This window comes from Ursus americanus, chromosome 13 (assembly GCF_024610735.1).
Source record: "Ursus americanus isolate L20-20 chromosome 13, mUrsAme1.1.p, whole genome shotgun sequence".
Classification (NCBI taxonomy): Eukaryota; Metazoa; Chordata; class Mammalia; order Carnivora; family Ursidae; genus Ursus; species Ursus americanus.
Genome location: NC_142139.1, coordinates 22,129,179 through 22,154,616, shown reverse-complemented (window position 1 = coordinate 22,154,616; position 25,438 = coordinate 22,129,179). Strand labels below are relative to the sequence as shown.

The following is a 25,438-nucleotide window of genomic DNA, read 5'->3' as shown; positions in this document are numbered from 1 at the left end:
TTTCTATTGAGAATATTAAATCTTGTGAACTGATATTTGAACCTTTCTAAGAAGTTTTTGGTCAATCCATATCAGATTTAATTTTTAAAATATTAAAATCCTCAATTATTTAATTTGTCTTCTTTGAATTATCAAAGATATAGATAAAAGGGTTATTTCTTGTTCTAGAATAGATTATTTCATCGCTCAAGGAAATTCAACTCTCAACAATAATTGCTGCCACTAAATCAGGCTTTTAATAAATTGAAAAAAATGTACAAGTAGGATGTTTATATTTATACCAGATTGCAGGACATTATTTTAGTATATATTTTACAGAAATGTATCCTATAATAGAATAAATTTAAAAATTAACAGAAACACTTGATGTAAGTCTAATATATCCTGAAATATAAAAGTACTATGTGTATCTAACCACTGATAAAGATCACTTATCTAAGATATAATTTATGCTAACATCAGACAACCTGAAATCTCAAGGAGCTGATTCTCTAGTAGTGCCTTTTGCTTTAATGTCTATTTTGTATTATATACATATAGCTATCAGGGTTTTTTATTTTTAGTTTTTTGGTTTTTTGTTTATTTGTGGGGTTTTTTTTGGTTTTTATTTGCCTAGCTGTATTTCTAATCTTTTTATTTTGAATCTTTCATTTTTCCCATTTTTTATATTTCTTTATAGTAAACAGCATATAGTTGATTATTTATCCATTTATCTTTTGCTGAACTGAAGCATTTTTGTCTAATCATTTATATCATAATTACTAATATGATTTATTTTGACCATTTTATCCTATGTTTTTTGTCTCAGATTTTTACATTTTTTTTCTTATTTCTGTCTTTTGTTGGATATCTTAATTTTATTCTTCCTCTGTACTTGTTTAGAGATAGCCCTAGAAAGTTTTAATCCATATTCATCAATATCTGTACATTCCTCCCAGTTTACCATACATACATAATACAGGCATGTAGTACTTGATACTTCATGCTTGACACATACACACTTGGTAGCCTGGTTTTTGTGTGTTTCAGTTATTCTTATCTCTTTTTTTTTTTCTGTCCTGACAGGACATTATTATTATTGTGCTATGAATTCAGTGTCCTTATCTTATTCTTTTTACTTCAGTGATAAGAATAGACAGAGCAGACTTAGTCTGACCAATCAGCTCCCTCCTGGGATTGGTGAAACTTCTGGAACCAATTTGTGCATCATTTGTTTTTTGCTATATAATGAACTACTCTAAAACATACCAGCTTATAACAAAAACAAGTCATTATTTCTCATAATTGGTGGGTTGATTGAGCTCACCTCAGATAGATGGAATTGATAAAAATTTCTCTCCATATGCTTCTTATTGGCCTCTTAATACAGCAACAGCATTCTGAGAAGATAAGCACAAGCACTTATCAAGCCCATTGCTTATGTCTTATATGCTGATTTCCCATTGGCCAAAGCAAGTCACATGGCCAAGCACAGAGTTAATATGGGAAGGAATACATAAAGGCATTGTGGAGGAAAAGAGTTAACTCAGCAGACCTAGATTATTTAAACCCTTCACAGTTGCAAGGAAGCTTTATCTTCAGGATAGGCCCTTGGGAGAAGAACTTTGAGCCCTTGTAATATTCTGCCTAAAATGAATGTTTTTGTATGCCTGAGGCCTTACATCATAGCATACCACTTTGATGAGATAATTTATGCTAACAATGCCTTTTATGGTGAATGACTGTTTTGTATGCCTCGGGCCATGGGCCAGTTAAATCAGATAGTTTATGCTAACAAATGCAATTTATAGAGAAGGCCTGTTTTTGCTCTGGAAGGCAGGAATTTGAGTAGCTGAGATCAATCACACAAATACTACAATCCTATATAAGTGAACCCCAATAAAAACATCGGACACCATGGCTCAAGTGAGCTTCCTCGGCTGTTAACACTTCATATGTGTTGTCATACATTGATGTTGCCACTCCACTGGGCAAAGACACCTAGAAACTTATGGTTTCTCCTGGACTTTGCTTCATATATTGCTTTTCCCTTTGCTGATTTTAATCTGTATCCTCTCACAGTAATATACTGCAACCAGAAGCATAAATTTCTGTGGGTCCTTACAGTGAATCACAGAGCCTGAGGGTGGTCTTGGGGACTCCCACCACAGGCATGAATGCCCATAGGGAAGATTATTGGTGACCTTCAATGTAGGAATCTATTAGAGAGAGTGAGAAAGACCTAGACATCAAACAAATAAATTCTAAATATTGCCCAAAGTTCAAAGATATCCCAATACATAGCTCATGAAGGAATGAACCTACTACCTTTCATTACTTTACTCACTGGCCAATTACACATCTCATGGAGAAGTTTACTGCCAGTTTTCTCCGTAAGGAGCCTAAGGTTACATCAATACCTGGTAGCCCATCTGGTTTAGTGGTAGGAAGTAGTTTGAAGATGAAAGTAAATTAGAAGGGAAATAACAGTAGATTAAAGCTGAAAAGTCCACAAGACATACACTCTCTCTAGCAACAGTATGTAGGAAACCACCAAAACCAAAAGTAGGCATAAAAACAAGGACACTATAGGGGTGCCTGGGTGGTGCAGTTGTTAAGTGTCTGCCTTCGGCTCAGGGCGTGATCCTGGCATTCTGGGATGGAGCCCCACGTCAGGCTCCTCCGCTATGAGCCTGCTTCTTCCTCTCCCACTCCCCCTGCTGTGTTCCCTCTCTCGCTGGCTGTCTCTATCGCTTCAAAAAAATAAAAATTAAAAAAATCTTAAAAAAAAAAACAAGGACACTATAGAAATTCAAAATACCTGGTTCTCACCATTAAAATAAATGTTAAACATAGCCCAGCTCCTAGACCGATTAACATAAATCATCATATTAAATGCTTTTTATCTCAGTACCTATGACCCAACACATCATATCGTGCTTTTACCAAAAATTACAAATCATGCCAAAAGGCAAGCAAAGCTCAATATAAAGAGATAGAACAATCATCATATTAGAATTACCAGACTGAGAATTTTTTTAAAAAACTATCAAATATACTAATGGCTCTAGTAGAGAAAGTGTACAACATGCAAGAATAAATGGGTGATAAGCAGAGATGGAAACTAAGAATCAAAAGTAAATTCTAAAAAAAGAAGCCCAGTAACAGAAATAAAGAATACCTTTGACAGACTCATTATTAGATGCAGCATGGTAGAGAAAGGTATTGGTGAATATGAAGATCAGTCAACACAAGTATAACAATCTGAAATGCAATGACAAAAAAAGAAAAGACATTGATGATGAAGAAGGAAAAAAACAAGCTAGAATATCTGAGAACTGTGGGACAATTTCAAAAGATACAAACATACATCTAATTGGAATAACATAAGAAGAAGAGAGAATAGAACAGAAAAAAATCCTTGAAATAATAGCCAAAAGTTTCCAAAATTAAAGAAAAACACCAAACTACAGATCCAAAAAGCTTAAGGAACACCAAAGATAATAAATACCAAAAACAAATCAAAATAAAACTCTCATCATAAGTGATGTCAGCAATATGGCAGAGTAGAAAGCTCCAGATGCTTGTTCTACTCTTTTCAGAAACATCAAATAAACAACTACAGACTCACTAAAATAATTTTTCAGCAGCTCTGGAAATGAGTCATAGATTTATAGCAAGCATGTGAATGTCTAATTAAAAAAAAAAGCACATTAGAAAGGATAGGAAATTTTTTGTTATTTTTGCTTGATCTTGTCCTACCCCTTCCTTGGAACAGTATGCCACAGTCAGGAGGAAGTGGAGCACTTCCTAGTTCCCTCCCTTGAGATGAAAGAAGCAAAGTAGAACTTGCTTAAAGCTTTCTGGTCTGTCTGTGGGCTGCCCAGTGGACTGATTTCTGTCCATCTGACTTGGAGCTTGGATAGAAAATGGCAGCATAGATAGCGTCTCAGGTTGGAATCCACAGAAGGTAGGGATGGGTACCCCAGCACACGAAAACCACCCATGGATGCCTTGGTGTAAGAGATTATTGGCATAGGAATATAATAAATTATCTAAGTCCCCAAAAGAAGCTGTGAGGGGAGACCCTTTGGCAAATTAATTTAAAAACAGTTGGGTAATATTGGGGGGAAAAAAAAGAAGAGAGAGGGAGAGAGAGAAGCATACACAGGCCCAGATGGGATACATGGCCCAAACAACCTTGGAAGAACTGAAGTCTTCACTCTGGGCTGATTTCAAGGCTCAGAGGCTTAATAATTAGTAAAAGTCTTCCACAACAGTCCTCAAAGACTGCAAGAAGTGGCTATTTTTTCAAATGCCCAATTTTCAACAAAGATCACAAGGCATATAAGAAAACAGAGAAACATGGCCTGTTCAAAGGAACAAAACAATCCTCCAGAATCCATACTTGAAGAAACACACTCATAAGACTTACTAGACAAAGACTTTAAGACAAATGTCTTAAATATACTGAAAGAGCTAAAGAAAAACAAAGAACTAAAGGAAATCAGGAAAATGATATATGAACAAAATGAGAATATCAAAAAAGAGACAGAAATTATTAACAGGGACAAATAAATTTTAGAGCTAAAAAATACAATAACTGAATTGAAAAATTCATTATAGGTATTCAACAAAGAGAGAGATTCAACTCAAAGAGAGAGAAGAAAAAAATTAGCAAACCTGAAGAGAGGTCATTTGAAATTGTTAATCTGAAGGGTAAAAAGAAAAAAGAATAAGACAAATGAACAGTGAATCTTAGAAGAAAACACAGGAAAAAACTTCCTGGCATTAGATATAGCAATGATTTTGGATATGACACCAAAGCATAGGCATCAAAAGAAAAAAGTAAATAAATTGAACTTTATCAAAATTAAAAACTTTTGTGCACCAAAATAGTCTATCAACAAAATGAAAAGATGACCTATAGTATGGGAGAAGATATTTTCCAATCATATATCTGTTAATGAATTAATACCCAAAATTTATAAATAACTCCGCAAACTCAAGACGAACAAAAAACAACCAATGAAAAAATAGCTAAATACTCTAAATAAATATACTCCAAAGAAAATATATAAAAGACCAATGGTACTCGAAAAGATGCTCAATGTCATTAATCATTAGAGAAATACAAGTCAAAACCACGGTAAGATATCATTTCACATACATTAGGATGTTTTTATAATAATAAAAAACATGAAAACAACAGTGTTAGTGAGATGTGGAGATATTAGAACTCCTGTTCATTGCTGTTGGGAATGTAAAATGATATAGCTACTATGGAAAAGGTATGGAAGTTCTGCAAAAATTAAACATAGGATTACCATATATGCCAGAATGTTCAATTCAAGGTATATACTTCCCAAAAATTTAAAGCATGGATTCAAACAGATATTTATACACCCATGTTCATTCATAGCAACATCAGTCACAACAACCACAAGATGACAACAACCCAAATGTCCATCTAGAGATGAATGAATAAACAAAATGTGTGGTATAAACATAAAATGGAATATTATTCACTCTTAAGAAAGAATGAAATTCTGATATATGCTACAGAATGAATGGACCTTGAACAAAATATGCTAAGTAAAATAAGCCAAACACAAAAGATTAAATAGTATGAGTCCACTTATATGAGGTACCTAGAATAGTCAAACTCACAGAGAGGAAAATAAAATAGTGATTTCTAGGGGATGGATATGGGAGGTAAAGGGAATAATTATGAAGTTTCAGTTTAGGTTGATGAAACATTCTGATGATACATGTAGTATTGATTACACAGCAAAGCAAATGTGCTTAATGTCACTGAATTATACACCTAACAGTGGTTAAAATGGTAAATTCTGTATTATGCATATTTTACTACATTAAAACATTTTTTAATTGCATGATATATACAGCAAAAGCATTATTTAGAAAATACATTAAATGCATATATGAGAAAATAAATCAGTTTAAAGTTAATAATCTAAGTTTTTATCATAGTACAGTAAGAGAAACAAAAGCAATTTAAGCTTGAGGGAAGCAGAAAAAAGAGATAACAAAAATTATAGCTGAAATTAAAATTAAAAAGAGGAAAACAATAGAAAAAAATTCAACAAAATCAAAAGCTGTTTTTTGTTGTTTTTTTTTTTTACTCAATAAAATTGATGTCTCTAGCCAGGCAATGTATGAAAAAAAAAATTTGAAAGACATAACTCACAAATATCAGTAAGGAAACAGGGACTATCACTACAGAATGTGAAGAAGCCAAAGGGATAATAAAGGAATACCATGAACAACTATCCCTACAAATTTAATAACAGAGATGAAATGGACCAACTTCTTTTAAGACATTGCCCCAATACATAAAATGATAAATAGATAACCTGAATAATCCTATATTTATAAAATAAATTACAATAAAAAAATGTAAAACCTTCCAAGAAAGAAAGCACCAACCAGGCCCAGACATTTTCAATTGGTGAATTCTACAAAACATTTGAAAAAGAAACAATACCATTTTTCCTACAGCTAACATCACACTTAATGGGGAGAGAATAAACATTTCCCCCCTAATATAGGAACAAGGCGAGGCTATCCTCTTTTATCATTACTATTCAACATTGTACTAGAAATCTAATACTAGTGAAGTAAGACAAGAAAAAGACATAAATGATATAAAGTTAGAAAATAAGGAAAAACTCTTTGTTCACAGATGACATGACTGCCTATTAAGAAAACCCTAAATATATGCCAAAAAGGGGGAGAAAAAAACTCTTAAAACCCCCTAGCAAGTGTAGCAAGTCTGCAGGATACAAGATCAAATTATATATACAAAAGTCATTTGGAATTTGACATTAACATCATTTATAATAGCAACAAAAAACTGAAGAACTTAGACAAAAATCTCATAACATATATACAAAATATAGCTATGAAAAAATAAAAAGACATTGATAAAAAAACCAAAGATCTAAATGGATCAAGAGATAGTCTGTGTTTGTATATGAAAGACAATATTAAGATGTCAATTTTTCCCAACTTAACCTATAGATTTAATGCAGTTCCAATCAAAATCCCAGTAAGCTGTTTTATAGCTACCAACAAACTGATCCTAAAGTTCATATGAAAGGGAAAACCCAAAACAGCCAACACAATCCTAAAGAAGAACAAAGTGGGAGGAATTACAGCACCTAATTTCAAGCATTACTAGAAGATAATAATCAAGACAGCATGGTATCGGTGAAAGATTATATACAGAGATCAGTAGGATAGAATACAGAGCCCAGAAATAGATCCATGCAAAGAAAGTCAATTGATTTTTCAAAAGGATGCAAAGGCATTCAACAGAAAAATAATCTTTTTAACATATAGTATTGAACGTTCAAAACAAAAGTATAAACCTAGACATGATCTTACAACTTACAGAAAAATTAAATAAGAATGAATCATAGACTTAAATATAAAATCATAAAACATATCAAAAAAGAAAATTTGCATAACCTTGCATTTGGTGATGAGTGTTTAGATACAACATCAAAAGCGTGATTAATAATAGGAAAAGATTGATAAATTGGACATTATTAAAATTAAAAACTTTACCGTTAAGAGAATGAAAAGAGGGATGGCTGGGTGGCTCAGTCAGTTAAGCGACTGCCTTCTTCTCCCTCTCCCTCTGCTCCCCCCCCCCCATGCTTATGCTCTCTCTCTCTCTCTGACAAATAAATACATAAAATCTTAAATAAAAAAAAGAAGGAGGCACCTGGGTGGCTCACTCAGTTAAGCATCTGCCTTCGGCTCAGGTCATCAAGTCCTACGTTGTTAGGCTCTTTGCTCAGCAGGGAGTCTGCTTCTCCCTCTCACTTTCCCTTTCTTTCTCTCTCTCTCAAATAAAGAAATAAAATCCTTTAAAAAAGAGAATGAAAAGAGAAGTCACCAACTGGGAAAAAGTATTTGCAAAACACATGTTATATAAAGGACTTGTACTAAAAATATACAAAAGTTTTAAAACTCTACAAAAATAAATTTTTTAAATACATACTAGTATTTCTTTACTATTAGGAGGAATAAAAGCAATAATCAACACTCGATCAATATCCATACTTTGGAATGTGTCAGAGAATAAGGGAGATTTAAAAAAGCAGAGGGAAGGATAATAGGAGAATTTCTATTTCTTCGCTCTTTATAGAACAATGAACAGAAATTGTTAAAATGTTAAAAATCAGGGGCGCCTGGGTAGCGCAGTCGTTAAGCGTCTGCCTTCGGCTCAGGGTGTGATCCCGGCGTTTCAGGATCGAGTCCCACGTCGGGCTCCTCTGCTGGGAGCCTGCTTCTTCCTCTCCCACTCCCCCTGCTTGTGTTCCCTCGCTGGCTGTCTCTCTGTCACATAAATAAATAAAAAAGTCTTTAAAAAAAAATGTTGTATTGGTCAGTTATCAATTGCCAAAAGAAAGAAAAAAGGAAAATACCTGAAAAGGTACCCCATCAGAGAGCACAGATAGATGGCAAATAGCATGTTAAAATATGCTCGACATGATTCACCATTAGAAAATACAAATTAAAACAATAATGATATACAACTACAGAACCATTAGAATGGTTAAAATCATACCAAAAACATGAAATGCTGACAAATTTACCTTGTAAAGCAGATTTTATTTAGATTATTTCCCAAAGCAAATTGCTCAAGGGAAAAAGTTAAATGCACAAGAAGTCCAGGAAATACTACATAACATATTCTCCTCTTGGAAATACATATAGTAAATGTTCTGAAAAATCAAGTAACATAGAAACCTGTATAATTTTATTTAAATTAATGTTCCCCCATCATATTAAAACATAAAACTCCTTTTTATTGAGTTTTTTTTCTAAATAACCGTTAAGATTCTCTGTTACACATTTTAAGAAATGTAAGTCTGTATCACTGTTAACATAGGGATTTGCTTCCTTTTAAAAATTATCTCTAGCCTTTGTTTTGCTTTTTACTGCGTATTACAGATATGTCATAAAATATTTGGTTTTAAATTGAAGTGTTAGAGTTCAAATCTTAGTTTGGTTATTCAGCTTTACCTCTTGGTCCTGGAAAAATTAAGTAAACTTTCAAAGTCTCTGTTTCCCCCCTGTGAAATGGAAAATAATGGCAATGCCATATTTCAAGGATAAAATGAAATCATGTAGGTAGAGCAGGGCCCTTGGCCCACAGTAAGCAACCAATAAATACAAGGTAATCCATTCAACATTATCATCAATGTCATCTTCATTAGTGTTAATATAAATAAAGGGAGAGTGACTAGCTCCATCACTCTCTCATTCTCACTTTTACCTCCTTCACCCACCAGCTCTAATGCTAGCTCAATGCTAAAGAGGTAATTATAGGAAGAACACGGAAAGGAAAACTAATCTCAAGGTCTTTATCCTTTTAGGTAAAAAAATAAAAGGAAAAAAGAAAGAGCTGTTCTTTCTGGGTTAAATTTGGAGGACAGGGTGATATTTTTATGAAGAAAAATAGCATTTTCTTATTAATTTTTAGAATTTTAGTATCTGCTTACCAAATTGTGTAGAAAATTATACATAAGAGAAAAATAATTATTAACTATAAAAATTACATGCACCCCTGAAGCACACTGTTGCTTGGCAACCTCAGGAACCTCCTTGGTGAAACTGGCCCCTGGACACAACATGGAAGGCAGAGAGAGGCTGACTCTGCCAGATTGGTAGGTGGCAGGCTTAATAAGGACAGGAATTTATAGATGAGGTTTGCCTTGGGCAGCTGCAGGACAAGCAGTTCTCTGCACCCGTTGGCCAGAACCTTAAACGTTTGTATGGAGGGCTTAACTGGGTTCAGTCAGATATTCAGTCTAGATGGCCTCAGCAACACCTTATTCTCTCAAGTCTATATACTCTTTTTTTTTTAAGATTTTATTTATTTGTTTGAGAGAGAGAGAATGAGAGAGAGAGAGAGAGCACAAGATGTGTTAGAGGGAGAAGCAGACTCCTTGCTGAGCATGGAGCCCTATGCGGGACTCGATCCTGAGACTCCGGGATCATGACCTGAGCCTAAGGCAGTACCTTGACCAACTGAGCCACCCAAGCACCCTCAAGTCTATATTCTTGAAACAGCTGCTGGTGTGGGAATGGTGGGCAGAATGTACATTCCAAGGACAGGAAAGAGGGTGAAGAGCCTCTCATCACCTGCGTCCAGCTCAAAGGTCAACCAGAGGTCACATGCTCTCACAATGACTTCCTTCACCATACATTTTGTATCATGTCTTATATTATGTTTACTTATAATAAATTATGACTTTCCCCAAGGTCAGGAACTCTTGCAATTTATTCAACTCATTTGTAATTACTCTATAAATTTAGTAGTATTTAAATTCCTTCTGATAGTATTTAAATTCCTTCTGATAGCTCTTTGAGACACATGTTCATTTTTGGAGGAATCTTGGGCAACCTTCAGGGAAAAAAGCTGCAGTGAATTAAATGTTACCTTAGTGGACAATAAAAAGGAATCTTTCAGCTGAAGGATTCTGACAGCAGCATATTCCGGCTGACCAGGCCATTCCAAATGTGTGTCTGACCATTATTTTAAATTAAAAGATATACCACTGTCAAACCATAGCAGCCAAGAATCAAAAGTGACAAAAAAAAAAAATGTCAAAGGAAAAACCATGGACAATTTTATCAGAACTTCTCATCCAGTGTCAGAATGCAATGAATGCCATAAATAATCTGTTCCTAATAATACTAAAAGTGCCAAAATTTGTGAGATAATTTACTTTACTATAAACCATTGTTTTAGCATGGCTCAAGGTTAGTCTTATACATTACCCTCCCTTGGTTGCATTCAATTTGCTTTATTTAATGGGAAAAGAGGGACTGATGATACAGGTTCTACCCTGGAGAATTGCCCTCAACCTCAGTTTACAAATTCACCAGTCAGATATATTCTATGCCATGATGGAGAGCAGGTTTAAAACCTCTGAACCATATAGAGTGATATGTACAGACTAGAATGCTTTCAGATTCCCATGCAGACAGCAATTAATAAAAGAAAGCAGAATATTGAAAAATTGAAAAGCCATTTCAATTTATCTTCCTCTTCTACTTAATAGCTCATAAAATACTTACACCTTTACACAATTACTCCACAATAGTACAGTAAGCTTGGTAATGAAACAATTCCAGGTATGATCCATTCAAGGTAATTAAGAATTTACTTCACTTTGAAATCAGGTGTATAAAATCCCATTATTGAATACATCATAGCTGAAATTTTGGCAAATAAGATACTAATTGCAGGTAGTATTTCAATGTCTGGGCAAAGTTTTCAATTACCCAATTTTTTCAGTTAGTTATTTGTAAAAGCAGAGTTAGAGCTAACACAATTATTTACACACACTATTTAGCTCACATTGAAGAAACAAGAACTACACAACATTTCAAAGTAGCTCTAGGAATACTTACTAATTGTCATGTAAATTCTAGACAGCAACTCAGATTCTCAGTATACCAAACATTTAGATAGAGAGCAGAGTAGTTTGGCTATCCTAATAGAAAGTATGCTTTCTGATATTTTGCTAAACTTGGTTTTGCATTTTTAAAAGAACGCACAGAGATAATCCCTAAGAACCTTAATATATTCTTCAAGCTGGATTACCACAATGAGCATTAATTTCTACTGCTATGCATAGGTAAAATATCTTTAAAACTAAATTTAAAGACTCCCTGGCTTCCTTCTCCTCCCTCCCTCCCAGTGAGTTATTTACCCCAGATGAAGATGGTCTTCTAGTCAAATAGAGCACATGTCAAGTGCATAAACGTTGATTTATACAATGCTACCGTTTCTATTTCCAACTGCTGGTCATTTTTAAAACATAAGTCAATGTAATAGTCACTAATTGCATATTCAAAGTTAAAGTAAACAAAAGTAATTTAAAAAGTGAATGTTATTTCTAGTTTTTTGAATTAACTATTAAATGAAATTGTAAATATCTCATTTAAACAGCTGTATCTTTAATCATATTAAGATACCATTTTAAACTAACATGTCTTTTTGATAGCTTTTTGAGCATCCTGGCTTGATTTAAACATCCTTTTACTATTTCATACTGCTGCTCACGTCTCTGGCTAGGGTTGCACAAAATATAAATCGCCACTTCAAATGTCCCCAGCTGCTCTTTTATATCTTGATAGGTCCAATCATTCTCAACAGGAATGCTTGATAGCTTTGGAAACCTCCATAATAAGTGCCATATTCTTGACTTTTTTTATTATTATTATTTTATACTATGGCATAACAGGTGCTTCATTTTTATTGATTAAATCAAAGAATAAAATTTGCAATCTTTCAACTTTTTCTTGTTTAGGTTAATTCTCCAAATTCTTTCTACAGTTTATAGTTTACAAATCTCCTGAGTATATGAGTCTGTACACACATGTGTACCTTACACATAAGCTGTTAGCTAAAAGAGAATTTTTAGCAAAAAGCTGTGCATTGTAAGGTTTAAAAATGGACTGACTGCAGGGCATATTACCCAAAGCCACAGATTCAGGCATTATAACTAATGAGAGATCCTATTTTTAAAAATTCCTATTGACTAACACTTTTTACTTACAAATAAAAAAAATGCATCACTTATCGTACCTTTAAAAATAATGTTCTGCTTCAAATGGATTTCAGAATTTGAGAGTTTTCAGCTGAATAAAATATTGGAACCAAGAATAATAGAATTATTGTTATTATTGACTTATTTTATATTCAGTTGTGTTTGTTCTCTATTATTTTGATTTTAAAAAGACAATACAGGGGCGCCTGGGTGGCTCAGTTGCTTAAGCAGCCAACTCTTGATCTCAGCTCAGGTCATGAGCTGGACATAGCGCCTACTTAAAAAAAAATAAATGAACAAAACTAAAAAAATAAAATAAAAAGACAGTACATGGTTGCAAATACGTCAGCACTGTTACATGGAATACACTATATAGAGTCATATGAATAAAAGATTTTTCTACATCTGGATATGGTTTTTCAATTAAAAAAACTGTTTTCACACACATAAAAAGATAGCACATGGAAGATGCAGAAGATGCACATTGAGTTGGATTTTCTAAATGTAATGCCATGTATCCCTAAGTCATACTGTTTCACCATGTCCTTTCTGCAGCCAGCAAAGTTAATGCCAGCAAAACATGAAGACATGTAATGCAACCTAGATTTTTTCATCAGAAAAAAAATTAACAGGTGCACTTTATATAGACTTATTTACACCACTGTCTAAACATATGAACCAACTGACCCTTAAAAATATGTCATGTTGATGTGAAATTTTTTTACACTCTTGATTTTTCCTATTATATCTATTGTAATATTTCTTTACTGAACTTAGAAACTTGCAATCCCATGATTCTATGGTTCAGAGAAAGATCCTAATACTATTACTTTTAATTTATGCGTTTATCTTGAAAGCTAGTAAGGCTCACACATACCCTAAACTGTACCACAGCAGATAGCCATTAGTAAAGTGTTGAGTAGCACTTCTTATCTGAAACAAAAGTGCTCTATAAAGACCAGACTCAAAGAATGTGTGAGATGTTATTGACAACACAGGATTATCCCTTTAAAACGAATCACCTTTCTTCTCTTCTCTATTGCTTTACCCACTCCCCAGAACATTATCAGTTAAACAGTCTTACTTTGTAACTACATCTATCACAGTAATACAGCTCGGTAGGTCACACACACACAATGACCTTTCCAAAGAACGTTTGAATTTGACATAAAAATGTGGTGTAGTCTAATTGCCACACACATCCTATTCTTAGTAAAATATCAATGCTCAGCAAACCTTTACATAGAAAAGAACAGATTTGCAATGCTCAGAACAACAGATGTTAGTTTGCTATTACATTAAAAACAGAACATAAAAGAGAAAGATATTCACTTGTATCATATGCTCTGAACTGATCATCTGCATCTGCCTGGCATGTTTGGGTCTAAATGAAGCAAGTTGAGTTTCCAAAGGGAGTATCCATTTACTGCCGCGTCGTCAAAGCCATTACGTCTCTTTCCTGCTGCACTCATCGGTCATAGAACAAGCCAAATAGTCACACTGCAGCAGAAACAAGAAGACCAAAAGGAAACAGGTATCACACACCAGGAATTAAGTATGTGAGTGAGATGCTAAAGAGAGCAGACTGGGCAACGCCGAAAACAGAGGATAAAGGGAAAGGCTTGGAGCACTCAGATTGCTCTCAGTCATCCTGTCACTTTCCCACAGAATTAATATAATTAGCCTCTCCCCAATATTGGGTATTGCTCCTAACCTTGAATAGAGGCTGATGGAAATATGAGTCACTGCTGCCCCTACTAGCTGAGCACTCTTCTGTTCTGTAATGGTGATTTGCCTCAGGTGAAAAATAGGATCACTCTCTTTTCCTATTGATTTCTGAAAAAGAAAATGCTTCCTCCCAACCAGCACTGCACTATTATTTTTGTTATCACTTTTCATGGAGCTGTACTCTTCTCTACGTAAAATTTGAAAAAAAAAAAAAAATCCCATCCCTAGAGGTAGAAACTAAAATCCAATTATCTAACTGATAGAAACGCTTATATTCTATCTTTAAAAGGAAAAGCGTTATTGTTTTAAAAATAGAATGTCATTGCCAATTTTTAATGTCTAATTTAAGTTTACAAAGGAAATATACAATCACTAAAACATAAAAATGAAATAGAATGTAATGTTCATATCTAAACTTAAATTTTTATTGTTGAAAAAATAATTTTAAACATTCACCTTTCTGTTCGTTCGGTTTATAAAGTAACAGATGGAATTCTTGATCCGTGAACCTCACATAAGAATCTTTCATGAGAATAATCCAATTCCTAGGCGCTAGGTTGCTTATTTTCCCTTTTTTCCTGAAACAAAAACATAATTTATTTTCAGGATAAAAAATACTATTGCTTCAGAGATTTTGGTTAGAAGAATCGCTCATTAAAAGGTTTATTTATCCATAACTACAGTGTTTAACTAAAAATAAATTACAAAGTTACAAAACAATAAATTACAAAATAAAAGTGGTATGCAATGCAATTAAATTTTCTCCCAAGAACTATAGAATCATAATCATTAATTATGTGGGGGGGAAGCTGTATTAAAATAAATTCAGTTGGAATTTGATTTCAAGATGGAAGACTGGTAGCCTCCTTTTTTTCTTGACACTAATAGAAATGAGAGAAAATAACAAAATTTTTAAAGTCCTTATATATAAAGATACAGAATGGTTGAAAGCAGGAGAATAGAAAAATATAAATAATACAACAATAATAAATAGGGTAGCTCAATTATAGAATAATTAGTCTCAATGCAGTGATCCATTAATTCAAAAAGTTTATAGTAGGCTTTGATGAATGCTCCTGTTCTACTACCGCACAACAAATAGACACTAAAAAGATGAATCCAATACATAATATGTATCTTAGAGCATTCTCAGTGCAAAGTAAATACACCAACCTTAAGTCCTCTACCATCGTTCAGCTGAAAGAATGGAGAATTGACCACATATTAAAAGCTCTTTGAAGTTTTACCTGAAAATGTTCTAACCATTCATAAGAATGTATGCCCTTACTTTATTTTTTTAATGTTTTTTTTTATTACATTATGTTAGTTACCATACAGTACATCCCTGGTTTCTGATGCAAAGTTCAATGATTCATTAATTGCGTATAACACCCAGTGCACCATGCAATACGTGCCCTCCTTACTACCCATCACCAGTCTATCCCATTCCCCCACCCGCCTCCCCTCTGAGGCCCTCAGTTTGTTTCTCAGAGTCCATAGTCTCTCATGCTTCATTCCCCTTTCTGATTACCGCCCCTTTCTTAATCCCTTTCTTCCCCTACCGATCTTCCTAGTTCTTATGTTCCATAGATGAGAGAAATCATATGATAATTGTCTTTCTCTGCTTGACTTATTTCACTTAGCATTATCTCCTCCAGTGTCATCCAGGTTGCAGCAAATGTTAAATCGTGGAAGGAACCGAGATGCCCTTCAACAGATGACTGGATTAAGAAGCTGTGGTCCATGTATACAATGGAATATTACTCAGCTATCAGAAAGAACGAGTTCTCAACATTTGCTGCCCTTACTTTATAACAACTTTGACTATATAGTACCAAATGTACTGTGCTTTTTTTCTAAAATTTATATTTTGACATTATGATGTAAGAACCTAACAGCAGTTCATTTTAAAGAATAAAATATGCATGGAATTTTGTAGAGAGAAAATATAATAATGAATGAAACATATGCCCACTGGAAAAAAATTAAAAATGTAAACAATAATTCTAAATGTATATGTACAAAATTACATTGGGTCAATATTAAAAATGACAGAATTGAAAGGAAAATAGATCTGCACACATAGTAGAAGACTGAACATATACTTCTTAGTAACTGTAAGAAGCAGTGCCATTGAAGGAAAAAAAATCTACTTGTTTAACAGAGATAATGTGTTAATGGGTAATGGATTAATGGGTAAACAAATGGGTATTTAGGACTAAAAGAGCAAGAAACACTGAGGTAAGGTTTAGATAATATGTGCAGGAAACAGCTGCTTTCCTTATGGCTGAGAGACAAAGGGAAGAAGTTAAGGCTATTCAAACTTAGAAGTTTGGAGAATGGGTCTCATGGAGCTGAATTCAGACCTTTGAGGGGAAAGCATTACCAAGTTTCTGTTAGTAATTCCAGAGCTTTGAAGAAGGGCATCCCAGAATTGAGACCTACATCTCTAAGGAACAAGGGCTGTCCAATGGCAGGGGTTATCTCAGGTACTTTGAGGAGAGACTTAGCGAGTCAGGATTCAGCCTGAAGAGAAGCTAGCCTAATTGTGGTTGGAATTTCAGAAGTGGAAGGATGTGGAAGGCTCTTGGAAGTGCCAGAAAAGGCAGAAATTGCAAGCAACTACTGCTGGGATCAATTTCTGTTGTCTTTGATAAAAATCAATTGATGGAACATACTGATAGGCACAATTAAATAGGAAGTAGTAATTTACTTCCCCCTTTTGCTACCTTCCAACTTCCTTTATTCTAAGAATCTAAGAGAAAGCTAGCAATGACAAAACGTAGTTTGAAGAGTCTTAGCCCCATATCACAGAGCAAAGTTCGGCAGGAAGTGTTTGGGGCTGAGGAATGATAGCTTAATAACTGAGTCAATCAACTCCTTTAGTTTTTTTAAACTCTCAGCATTTATAAACAGCATTTATAAACTCTTCCTCACGTATTTGACCTTCAGTACAACTACAATAAAATAATACTTTGCTGTAAAAGATGCAACTATCTTTCACACAATCAAGGTCAGTCTCACCTTCTCCCTAAAAATGGGAGACAAAAGTTCTAATAATCATTGTATCCATTTCTATGACTGATAGTCATAGTGTCCATCCTTTGGCAATGTTAATTAGTCCTCAAATTCAGCAACATTTACATTTGAATATTCTGAAAACTAAAAGCTATGAACATCATTAAATAAAAATAGTAAAAATGAGAGAGGGGACAAAAAGGAAGTAAAATATGCAAAACTGCTTCAGGTAACAGCTTCATAATGGGTCACATAGTTCATATTTATGACTTATCTTTCTGTATACATTTTACAGTCCCTTGGCCCCGAACCAACCCTTCAGCTGATTGGGATTCTTCACCTTGTGAAGTAAGTCAAACCTGTATTCATGAAGGATACAAATCTTTAATAGTTTTGCTGCTTTTGGGTTATGATGTTTCCTATCTTGTAGAACATGAAAGTTAACACAAAGTACCCCAGAGAATCACTTGTGTTCCAAAGAGTATTATTTCTGCTGTATTATTAACAATTCAATATCCCTTTGATATTCAAAATGAATCACCCAAGCCAATACGATAACCCTGATTGGTTGGTTGGTTGGTTGATTGATTGATTGCCCATTAAGTGGAATGAAAATCCCATATACTGGATCAAATGCTTAATGGTAATATCATAAACAAGAGAGAGCATTCACACCTTCAAGAAACTTTGCAAGCACCTTTATAGAGATTAAGGCACAGTGTAAATGTTTCTCACCATTCCAAAAGAATAAGCATGTGAGTAATGTGTGTATTGGGGAGATTTACTGCAGTTGGATTAGATAATTTTCTGTTTAGTAATCATTTATGTTGAATAGGCTATGGAGGGTTGATTTCCACTTACCAATGCACAGTGGAATCAATGTAACATGGTTCACTGCACCTCTTGAGTCCACACACACACACACACACACACACACACACACACGCATACACTCTGTATCATTGGTCTAGTCTACTTCCTCTCTAGCTCATTTTGCTTGGCCCCCAAAAGGTCAAAGAAGAAATCAAAGGGAAAATTAGAAAACATTGAGACAAATGAAATTGAAAACACAACATGCCAAATCTTATGCTATGTAACCAAAGCAGTACTGGGAAAGAAATCTACATAAGAAGGAAGTTCAAGTAAATACCTACATTAGGAAAGAAGAAAGATCTTAAATAAACAACCTAAATTTACATCTCAAAAAAATAGAAAAAGAAGAATGAACTAAGGTTAAAATTATCTGAAGAAAGAAAAATATACAGATTAGAGGAGAAATAAAAGGAATGAAGAATAGAAAAACAGAAAAAAATCAACCTGAGTTAGTTTCATAAAAAATATCAACAAAACTGATAAACATTTAGCTAGACCAAGAAAAAAGAGAGAACACTCAAAATCATAAGTGAAAAAGAAATTACAGCTGATACCACAAAAATGAAAAAGATCATAAGAGAGTATCATGAGCAATTACTCACCAACAATTTGGACAGCCTTGAAGAAATAGATAATTTCCTAGAAACATACAACCTAGCAAGACTGAATTGTGAGGAAAAACAAAATCTGAACTGACCTATAACTAGTAAGAAGATTGAATCAGTAAACAAACGTTCCAACAAGGAAAAACCTAGGACAGGATGCTCTACTAGGGCCTTCTAGCAAACATTTAAAGAACTAATGCCAATCCTTCTCAAACTGTTCCAAAATATTGAAAAAGAAAGAGCACTTCAAACTCATTTTGTAAGGACATTATCCTGATACCAAAGCTAGGAAAAAATACTACAAGAAAAGAAAACTCTAGGCCAATATCCCTGACAGATAGATGCAAAACTCATCAACAAAACAATAACAAAAACCAAATCCAGCAGCACATTGGAAGGGTCACACACCATGACAAAATGGGACTTATCTCTTGGGATTCAGGGATGCTTCAACATATGAAAATCAATCAGTGTGACATACCACACTACAGAATGAAAGATAAAATCACATAATCATCTCAATTAAATGCAGAAAAAAATCATTTGGCAAAATTCAACACCCTTTCATGATAAAAACAACAAACTAGGAATAGAAGGTAATTACCTCAACATAATAAAAGCCACATATGAAAAGCCCAAAGCTAAAATCATACACAATGGTGAAAGTGTTTCCCCTAAGATCAAGAACAAGGCAAAGATGCCCACCCTCACCACTTTTATTCAACATAGTTCTGGATATCTAGCTAGAGCAATTAGGCCAAAAAAAAAAAATAATAATGATAATAATAAGGCATCCAAATTGAAAAGGAAGAAGTAAATTACTTTTTTTTTAACAGACGACATAATTGTATATGTGGAAAACCTTAAGATTCCACAAAAAAATTTAAAAACTACTAGAATAATTGAATTCAGCAAGGTTAGAGAATATAAAATAAAAATGTAAAACTTGATTTGCATTTCTATACACTAAGAACAACCAATCTGAAAAGGAAATTTAAGAAGACAATCCTATCTACAATGACATCAAAAAGAATAAAATACTTAGGAATAAACTTAACCAAGAAGACAAAAGATTTGTACACTGAAAACTATCAAACATTGCTGAAAGAAATTAAAGATTACACAAAAAATGGAGAGACATTCACTATCATGGACTGAAAGATTTAATATTGTTAAAATGTCATGAAAGTAATACAATTTAACCTACAATGTGATCCATAGATTCAGTGTAATTCCTATCAAAATCCCAATAGCATTTTTTGCAGAAATAGAAAAAATAATTCTAAAATTTATATGGAACCACACAAGGTAATAAGACTACACAATGGGAAAAGAATAATCTCTTCAACAAATGGTGCTGGGGAAACTGGATATTCACATACAAAATAATGAATGTGGATGCTTATGTCCCCCGAAACATAAAATAAACTCAAAATCAACTAAAGACTTAAACACAAAACCTGAATGTGTAAAACTCATAGAAGGAAACAGAGGGGAAAATCTTAGTAAGATGGGTCTTGGAAATGACTTTTGGGGCATGACACTAAAAGTACAGGCAACGGAAGCAAAAAGACAATTGGAATTACATTAAACTAAAAAGCTTCTGCACAGCAAAGGAAACAATCAATAGAATGAAAGGTAACTAAGACATGGGAGAAAATATTTGCAAATCATGTATCTACCTGATAAGCAGTTAAGATCCAAAATGTATAAAGGACTCCTACAACTCTTTAGAAAAAAACAAAGCAAAACAAAAGATAGCCCAATTTAAAAATGGGCAAAGAACTTCAATAGTCATTTCTCCAAAAGAAGACATTCAAATGGATAACAAGTATATAAAAGATGCTCAACTTCATTAATCATTAGGTAAGTATGAATCAAAACCACAATGAGATATTACATCACACCTGCTAGGATGGCCATTAAATAAAAAACAAATAAAACCAGAAAATAGTAAGTGTTGGTGAGGATGAAGAGAAATTGAGACACTTAGGCACTGTTAGAAAGAAAGGAAAGTTGGGGAGCCACTATGGAAAACAGTATGAAGGTTCCTCAAAAAATTAAAAATAGATCTACCATATGATCCAGCATTTCCAATTCTAGGTATTACTCAAAAGAATTGAAATCTGGATCTTAAAGAGATATTTGTACTTCCCACATTAATTACAGCATTATTCACAATAGCTAAGAGGTGAAAACAACCTAAATGTCCAATGCTGGGTGACTGAATAAAGAAAATGTAGTTTATACACACAATGGAATATTTGTCAGCCTAAAAATAAAGGAAATCCTGTTATATGTGACAACATGGACGAACTATAATGACATTATGCTAAATTTCATAAGTTGGTCACAGAAGATAGAAATATCCCATGATTGTACTTAAATGATATATCTAAAGTACCAAACTCTTAGAAGCAAAAAATAGAATGGTGGTTACCAGGGGCTGAAGAGAGGGAAAAATGGGGAGTTGCTGTTCAACTGGTGTAGAATTGCAATCATGCAAAATGAACAAGTTCCGGAGACCTGCTGTACAGCAGCATGCATTTGGTCTACAATATTGTACTGTACATTTAATCATTTAAAAAGGGTACACGCCACGTTCTGTGTTTTTTACAACAATGAAAAATAATCCAATAATGACTCCTAGAAATTTTTAATCACGGCTCCCTAACTACTGCATTTTGAGAAAGACTGCTTGTTTTAATTATTTATTGGGACTTGATGGTTTATTTGGAGGCAAATGCAATTACCACCTGACACCTTAATTACCATTAGTTTGCTTTGCTTCCTGTTGCTACTAAAAGGAAAGTTAACTTTCTATGGATATTCTGACACAGCTATAATAGGTTTCTGTGTATTCTTTGAGACTGTAGATGAAACCTAGTGTCAAGTATGTGCAAAATATCTGACTTAAAATGTAGTAAGACTGATAATTAATAAGCTCTAAAGATAAACTTCACACTGTTGCTAAAACAGTTTTCTTTGTTGAAATACTAAGCTAATTTTATTATAAATGGATTCTTTTTCTAGATGATAACTTAATATGATCTAAAAGTTCTTTATAATTCTAGAGAAACAACTTTTTTAGGAATTGCACAAATGAAACTGCAACTAATTTTGTATTTATGGTCCAGCATACTTTCAAATTAAGACTCCAAATCTTAAATCAATTCTTTACCTGAACATAATTCTTGAACCATAAATCAGCTTTTTGTTTTTTCTTTAATACTTGAATTCTTCATTAATATTTAATTATCAACTTTAAAAGCCCAAGAATAATGTGCTGACTTCCCAATTTAAAATGGTGGAAATCTCAAACCTACAAGGAGAATTAGAAACAGAAATGCAGGGGTGCCTGGGTGGCACAGCGGTTAAGCTCTTCCTTCGGCTCAGGGCGTGGGCGTGATCCCGGCGTTCTGGGATCGAGCCCCACATCAGGCTCCTCCGCTATGAGCCTGCTTCTTCCTCTCCCACTCCCCCTGCTTGTGTTCCCTCTCTCGCTGGCTGTCTCTATCTCTGTTGAATAAATAAATAAAATCTTAAAAAAAAAAAAAAAAGAAACAGAAATGCATATTGAACTTCAGTGAAACAAGGAGCTATCTAAAACTCCAAACCACAAAACAGTAGGAAATTACGCCCAAAGCAGTAAAGATCAAACAGAAGAATAGTATCTTACTGTTTCAATTTGTGTTTCCTTGATTATTGCATAAAGCGTGCTAAATTTCACATTTTGTCCTTTGTAATCATCTCTTTATCTATTTTGTTATATTTTTCAATAATTTTCTATTGGGTGATTAAAAATTTCATAATTGGTAATTTCCTTAATTTCCTGCACAAGTGCTTTTTATATACTGGATGGCAATCTTAATACGATGTAGAAGTAAGTCTGTCTTTTTTCATTCATTTAAAAATCTATCTTCATTATTTACTCAATCTCCATATTTTGATGAGTTATTTCCAGACTCATATATGTGTGGGGTTGCATCAAAAGCATTACAATTACACAGTTTTAGTAGGGCATGCTTACCAACCACCAAGTATATCTGTTTGTTATTTTGGCTACTGTTGCATATTTATTATTGACATTAACTTTAGAATCAGTTTTCGAGTCCTGTTATTAATACTGCTCTGACTTCTTTTGGAATTGAATTGATCATACAGATTCACGTGCAGTCTTTAAAATAGCGAGTCATTCTATCTGTGATGATAGAATACCTCTACATTTACTTAGAACTTTTACAGCTATCAGTAAGAGTTTTCAGTTTTTTCCATAAAATTCTTGTACATTTCTTATTAGGCTTACTCTTAGGTACTTTAGAATATTTGTTGCTATGGAAAATGCCATGCTTTTCCATGGTATTTCTTAATTTATTATTGTTACTATACAAGAAAAACTGATTTTGTATGTGTGTTGATTTGTCTTGACAAACTCTCTTCCTGGGCTCATCTTGACAAACTCCCTCACTGGGTTCAAAAGCTGTGGATTAATTCTTTAAGTTTTTTTCTTAGCTGACAATAATGACATATGCAAATAATGATTTTTAACTCATCTTTCCCAACACTTCTATCCACTATTGTTCTTTGTGTTATTTCATTGGCTAGAATCTCCACTCTAATGTTGTACCATGGTAATTTTATCAAAGATACTCATTTTATTTCCTACTTTAATTGAAATTCATTCAAAAAATATTTATTGAATTCTTATAATGTGCCAGAGTATATTCTGGGGATAAAAATCCTAGTGATAAAGGAATGGATAAGACTGATGCAGTCCTTGCTTTCATGGCACTATTTGTAGTAGAGAAGACATGATATACAAGTAATGAAACAAATTAAAATTTTTTTAAAAAGCTGGAATCCCCACTGCCAAAAAAAAGTTAATATAACTTCAGATAATGTCAAGGGCTATGAAGAAAATCATTTGACTCAATGAGGAAAGACTTGACAATAGGGATAGTACAAAATTAGAAAATACAGCCAGATGAAATTTCTTTATCTAATGATACTTGAGCTCAGACTTGAATTGTGAGGTGGATTCTGCCATATTAAGATCATGTGATAAATAATTTTTTAAAAATTTAGGGACCATTTTGTTTCTTCTATAGTTATAAATCTATTTCAATTCTCAAATTTTGTTATTTTTACTTTCCTACAAATATTTACTCTGTTCTCAGTTTTCAAATGTATTGGTGTGAATTGATATGTTATATCCTAATATTTTAAATCTACTCTATATCTATATTTATTTCCCCCTTTTGTGTTCCTAATATTGTCCTCCTTCCTTCCTCTTTTATGTTAGTCACACTTGCCAAGCTTCCAATTTTATTTTATTAAACTTTTCACTATTTTCTCACAACTTACACGATTTCAAGATATCTGGCAAATTTTGTCAGAATCTATATTGTTACTGAAAGAATTGGTCCAAACTACTCATTTCACAACTATTGAAAACAAAAGTCCTAAATCATTTTTGAAAGGCTGCAGCCTTCTAATCTCCTTCAGTGATTTCTGATATAAATTGAGGAATATGATCATACAATATTATGTAATAAGTCAAGTAGTTGGTAATAAATAGATAAGATTAAAATTGGAATTTTTTTCTTTTTTTAGGATTATATTCATTCAACAAACATTTATTCATGAAAAGCTGGACTGCTATCTTTTAGGAATTATACATTTAGGAATAGTCAATGAGAACCTAATTTTACCTCTTTAACATGATATAAATCATACATAGTCCTAGGATTTAAACAGAATTGTAGGGCATGTAGATGGAAAAAAAAACCTTTCCAGTCTTACCTCTACCTAAAGGACTTTGTGTTTGCACAATAGCTTGCTTTCTTTTTTTAAGACCTCTATTTTTTTTTATATCTCAGCTACAGTCTTCATTTTAATCTTCCATAGTGTTTCGTCCCCTCTAATGTAAAACAAGAGGTAACTTTTCCTGAACCATATGCAAAATAGGTATTTCAATGTCTTCAAATTATCAAAAGTTAATCTGCCTGAAAGTTAAGGGAATGTCAAGCAAGATGATAATATTAAGGGCCATTCAAGCAGTAATAGATTCACTTGTCTCCCTGGCAATTAATTGGATCAGTTACAATGAGGAGGAAGTGTGAAACTGGGAGGAGAATGGAGTTTGTCTTGCGACATTGTAACAAATGAAATTTTTGTGAAATCAACTTCTTCAAACCAGACTTAGACCATGATGCTGTATAATCACAAAGCATAGTGGACATCATGAAGTTGATAAAATTCTTGTCTTTAACTTGTATTTTACCTAAGACTTAAAGTAATTCTATTAGAGGGATACTCAATTCTGGTTCCCATAATACATGCAAATTAATGACCACAATATAATGCAATTGAGAGTAAGGAGAAAGCTCTTTCTGGTATGAGAAGGCATTTTTAAGGTTTATTAGTGCCATGCTATAAAGGCTGGATCTTTTACTCAGTAAAAGGGATCAGTTCCCTCTCCCCAACATCTCCTAGAAAGATACTTTGTGTATCAACTATAATAAATAATTAAACACTGGAGGCAAGGGGTTTCTCGGGAGATTGTTGGAATTATCTAGGAAATAGCAGTGGAGACAGAGAAGAGGAAAGGGGTTATAAATATTTACAAATTAGAGT

At 33.5% G+C, this 25,438-nt stretch overlaps 1 long non-coding RNA gene across 1 annotated transcript; it reads right to left on the bottom strand.

The window, feature by feature from the left end:
• Positions 1-418: 418 nt before the first annotated feature.
• LOC123793283 (uncharacterized) lies at positions 419-14,884 on the bottom strand. The gene is made up of 4 exons (XR_006779883.2): positions 14,763-14,884; positions 13,911-14,078; positions 7,733-8,349; positions 419-1,379 (listed from the first exon to the last, which is right to left on the bottom strand). It is a non-coding gene; the product is annotated as an uncharacterized LOC123793283 (long non-coding RNA).
• Positions 14,885-25,438: the final 10,554 nt, after the last annotated feature.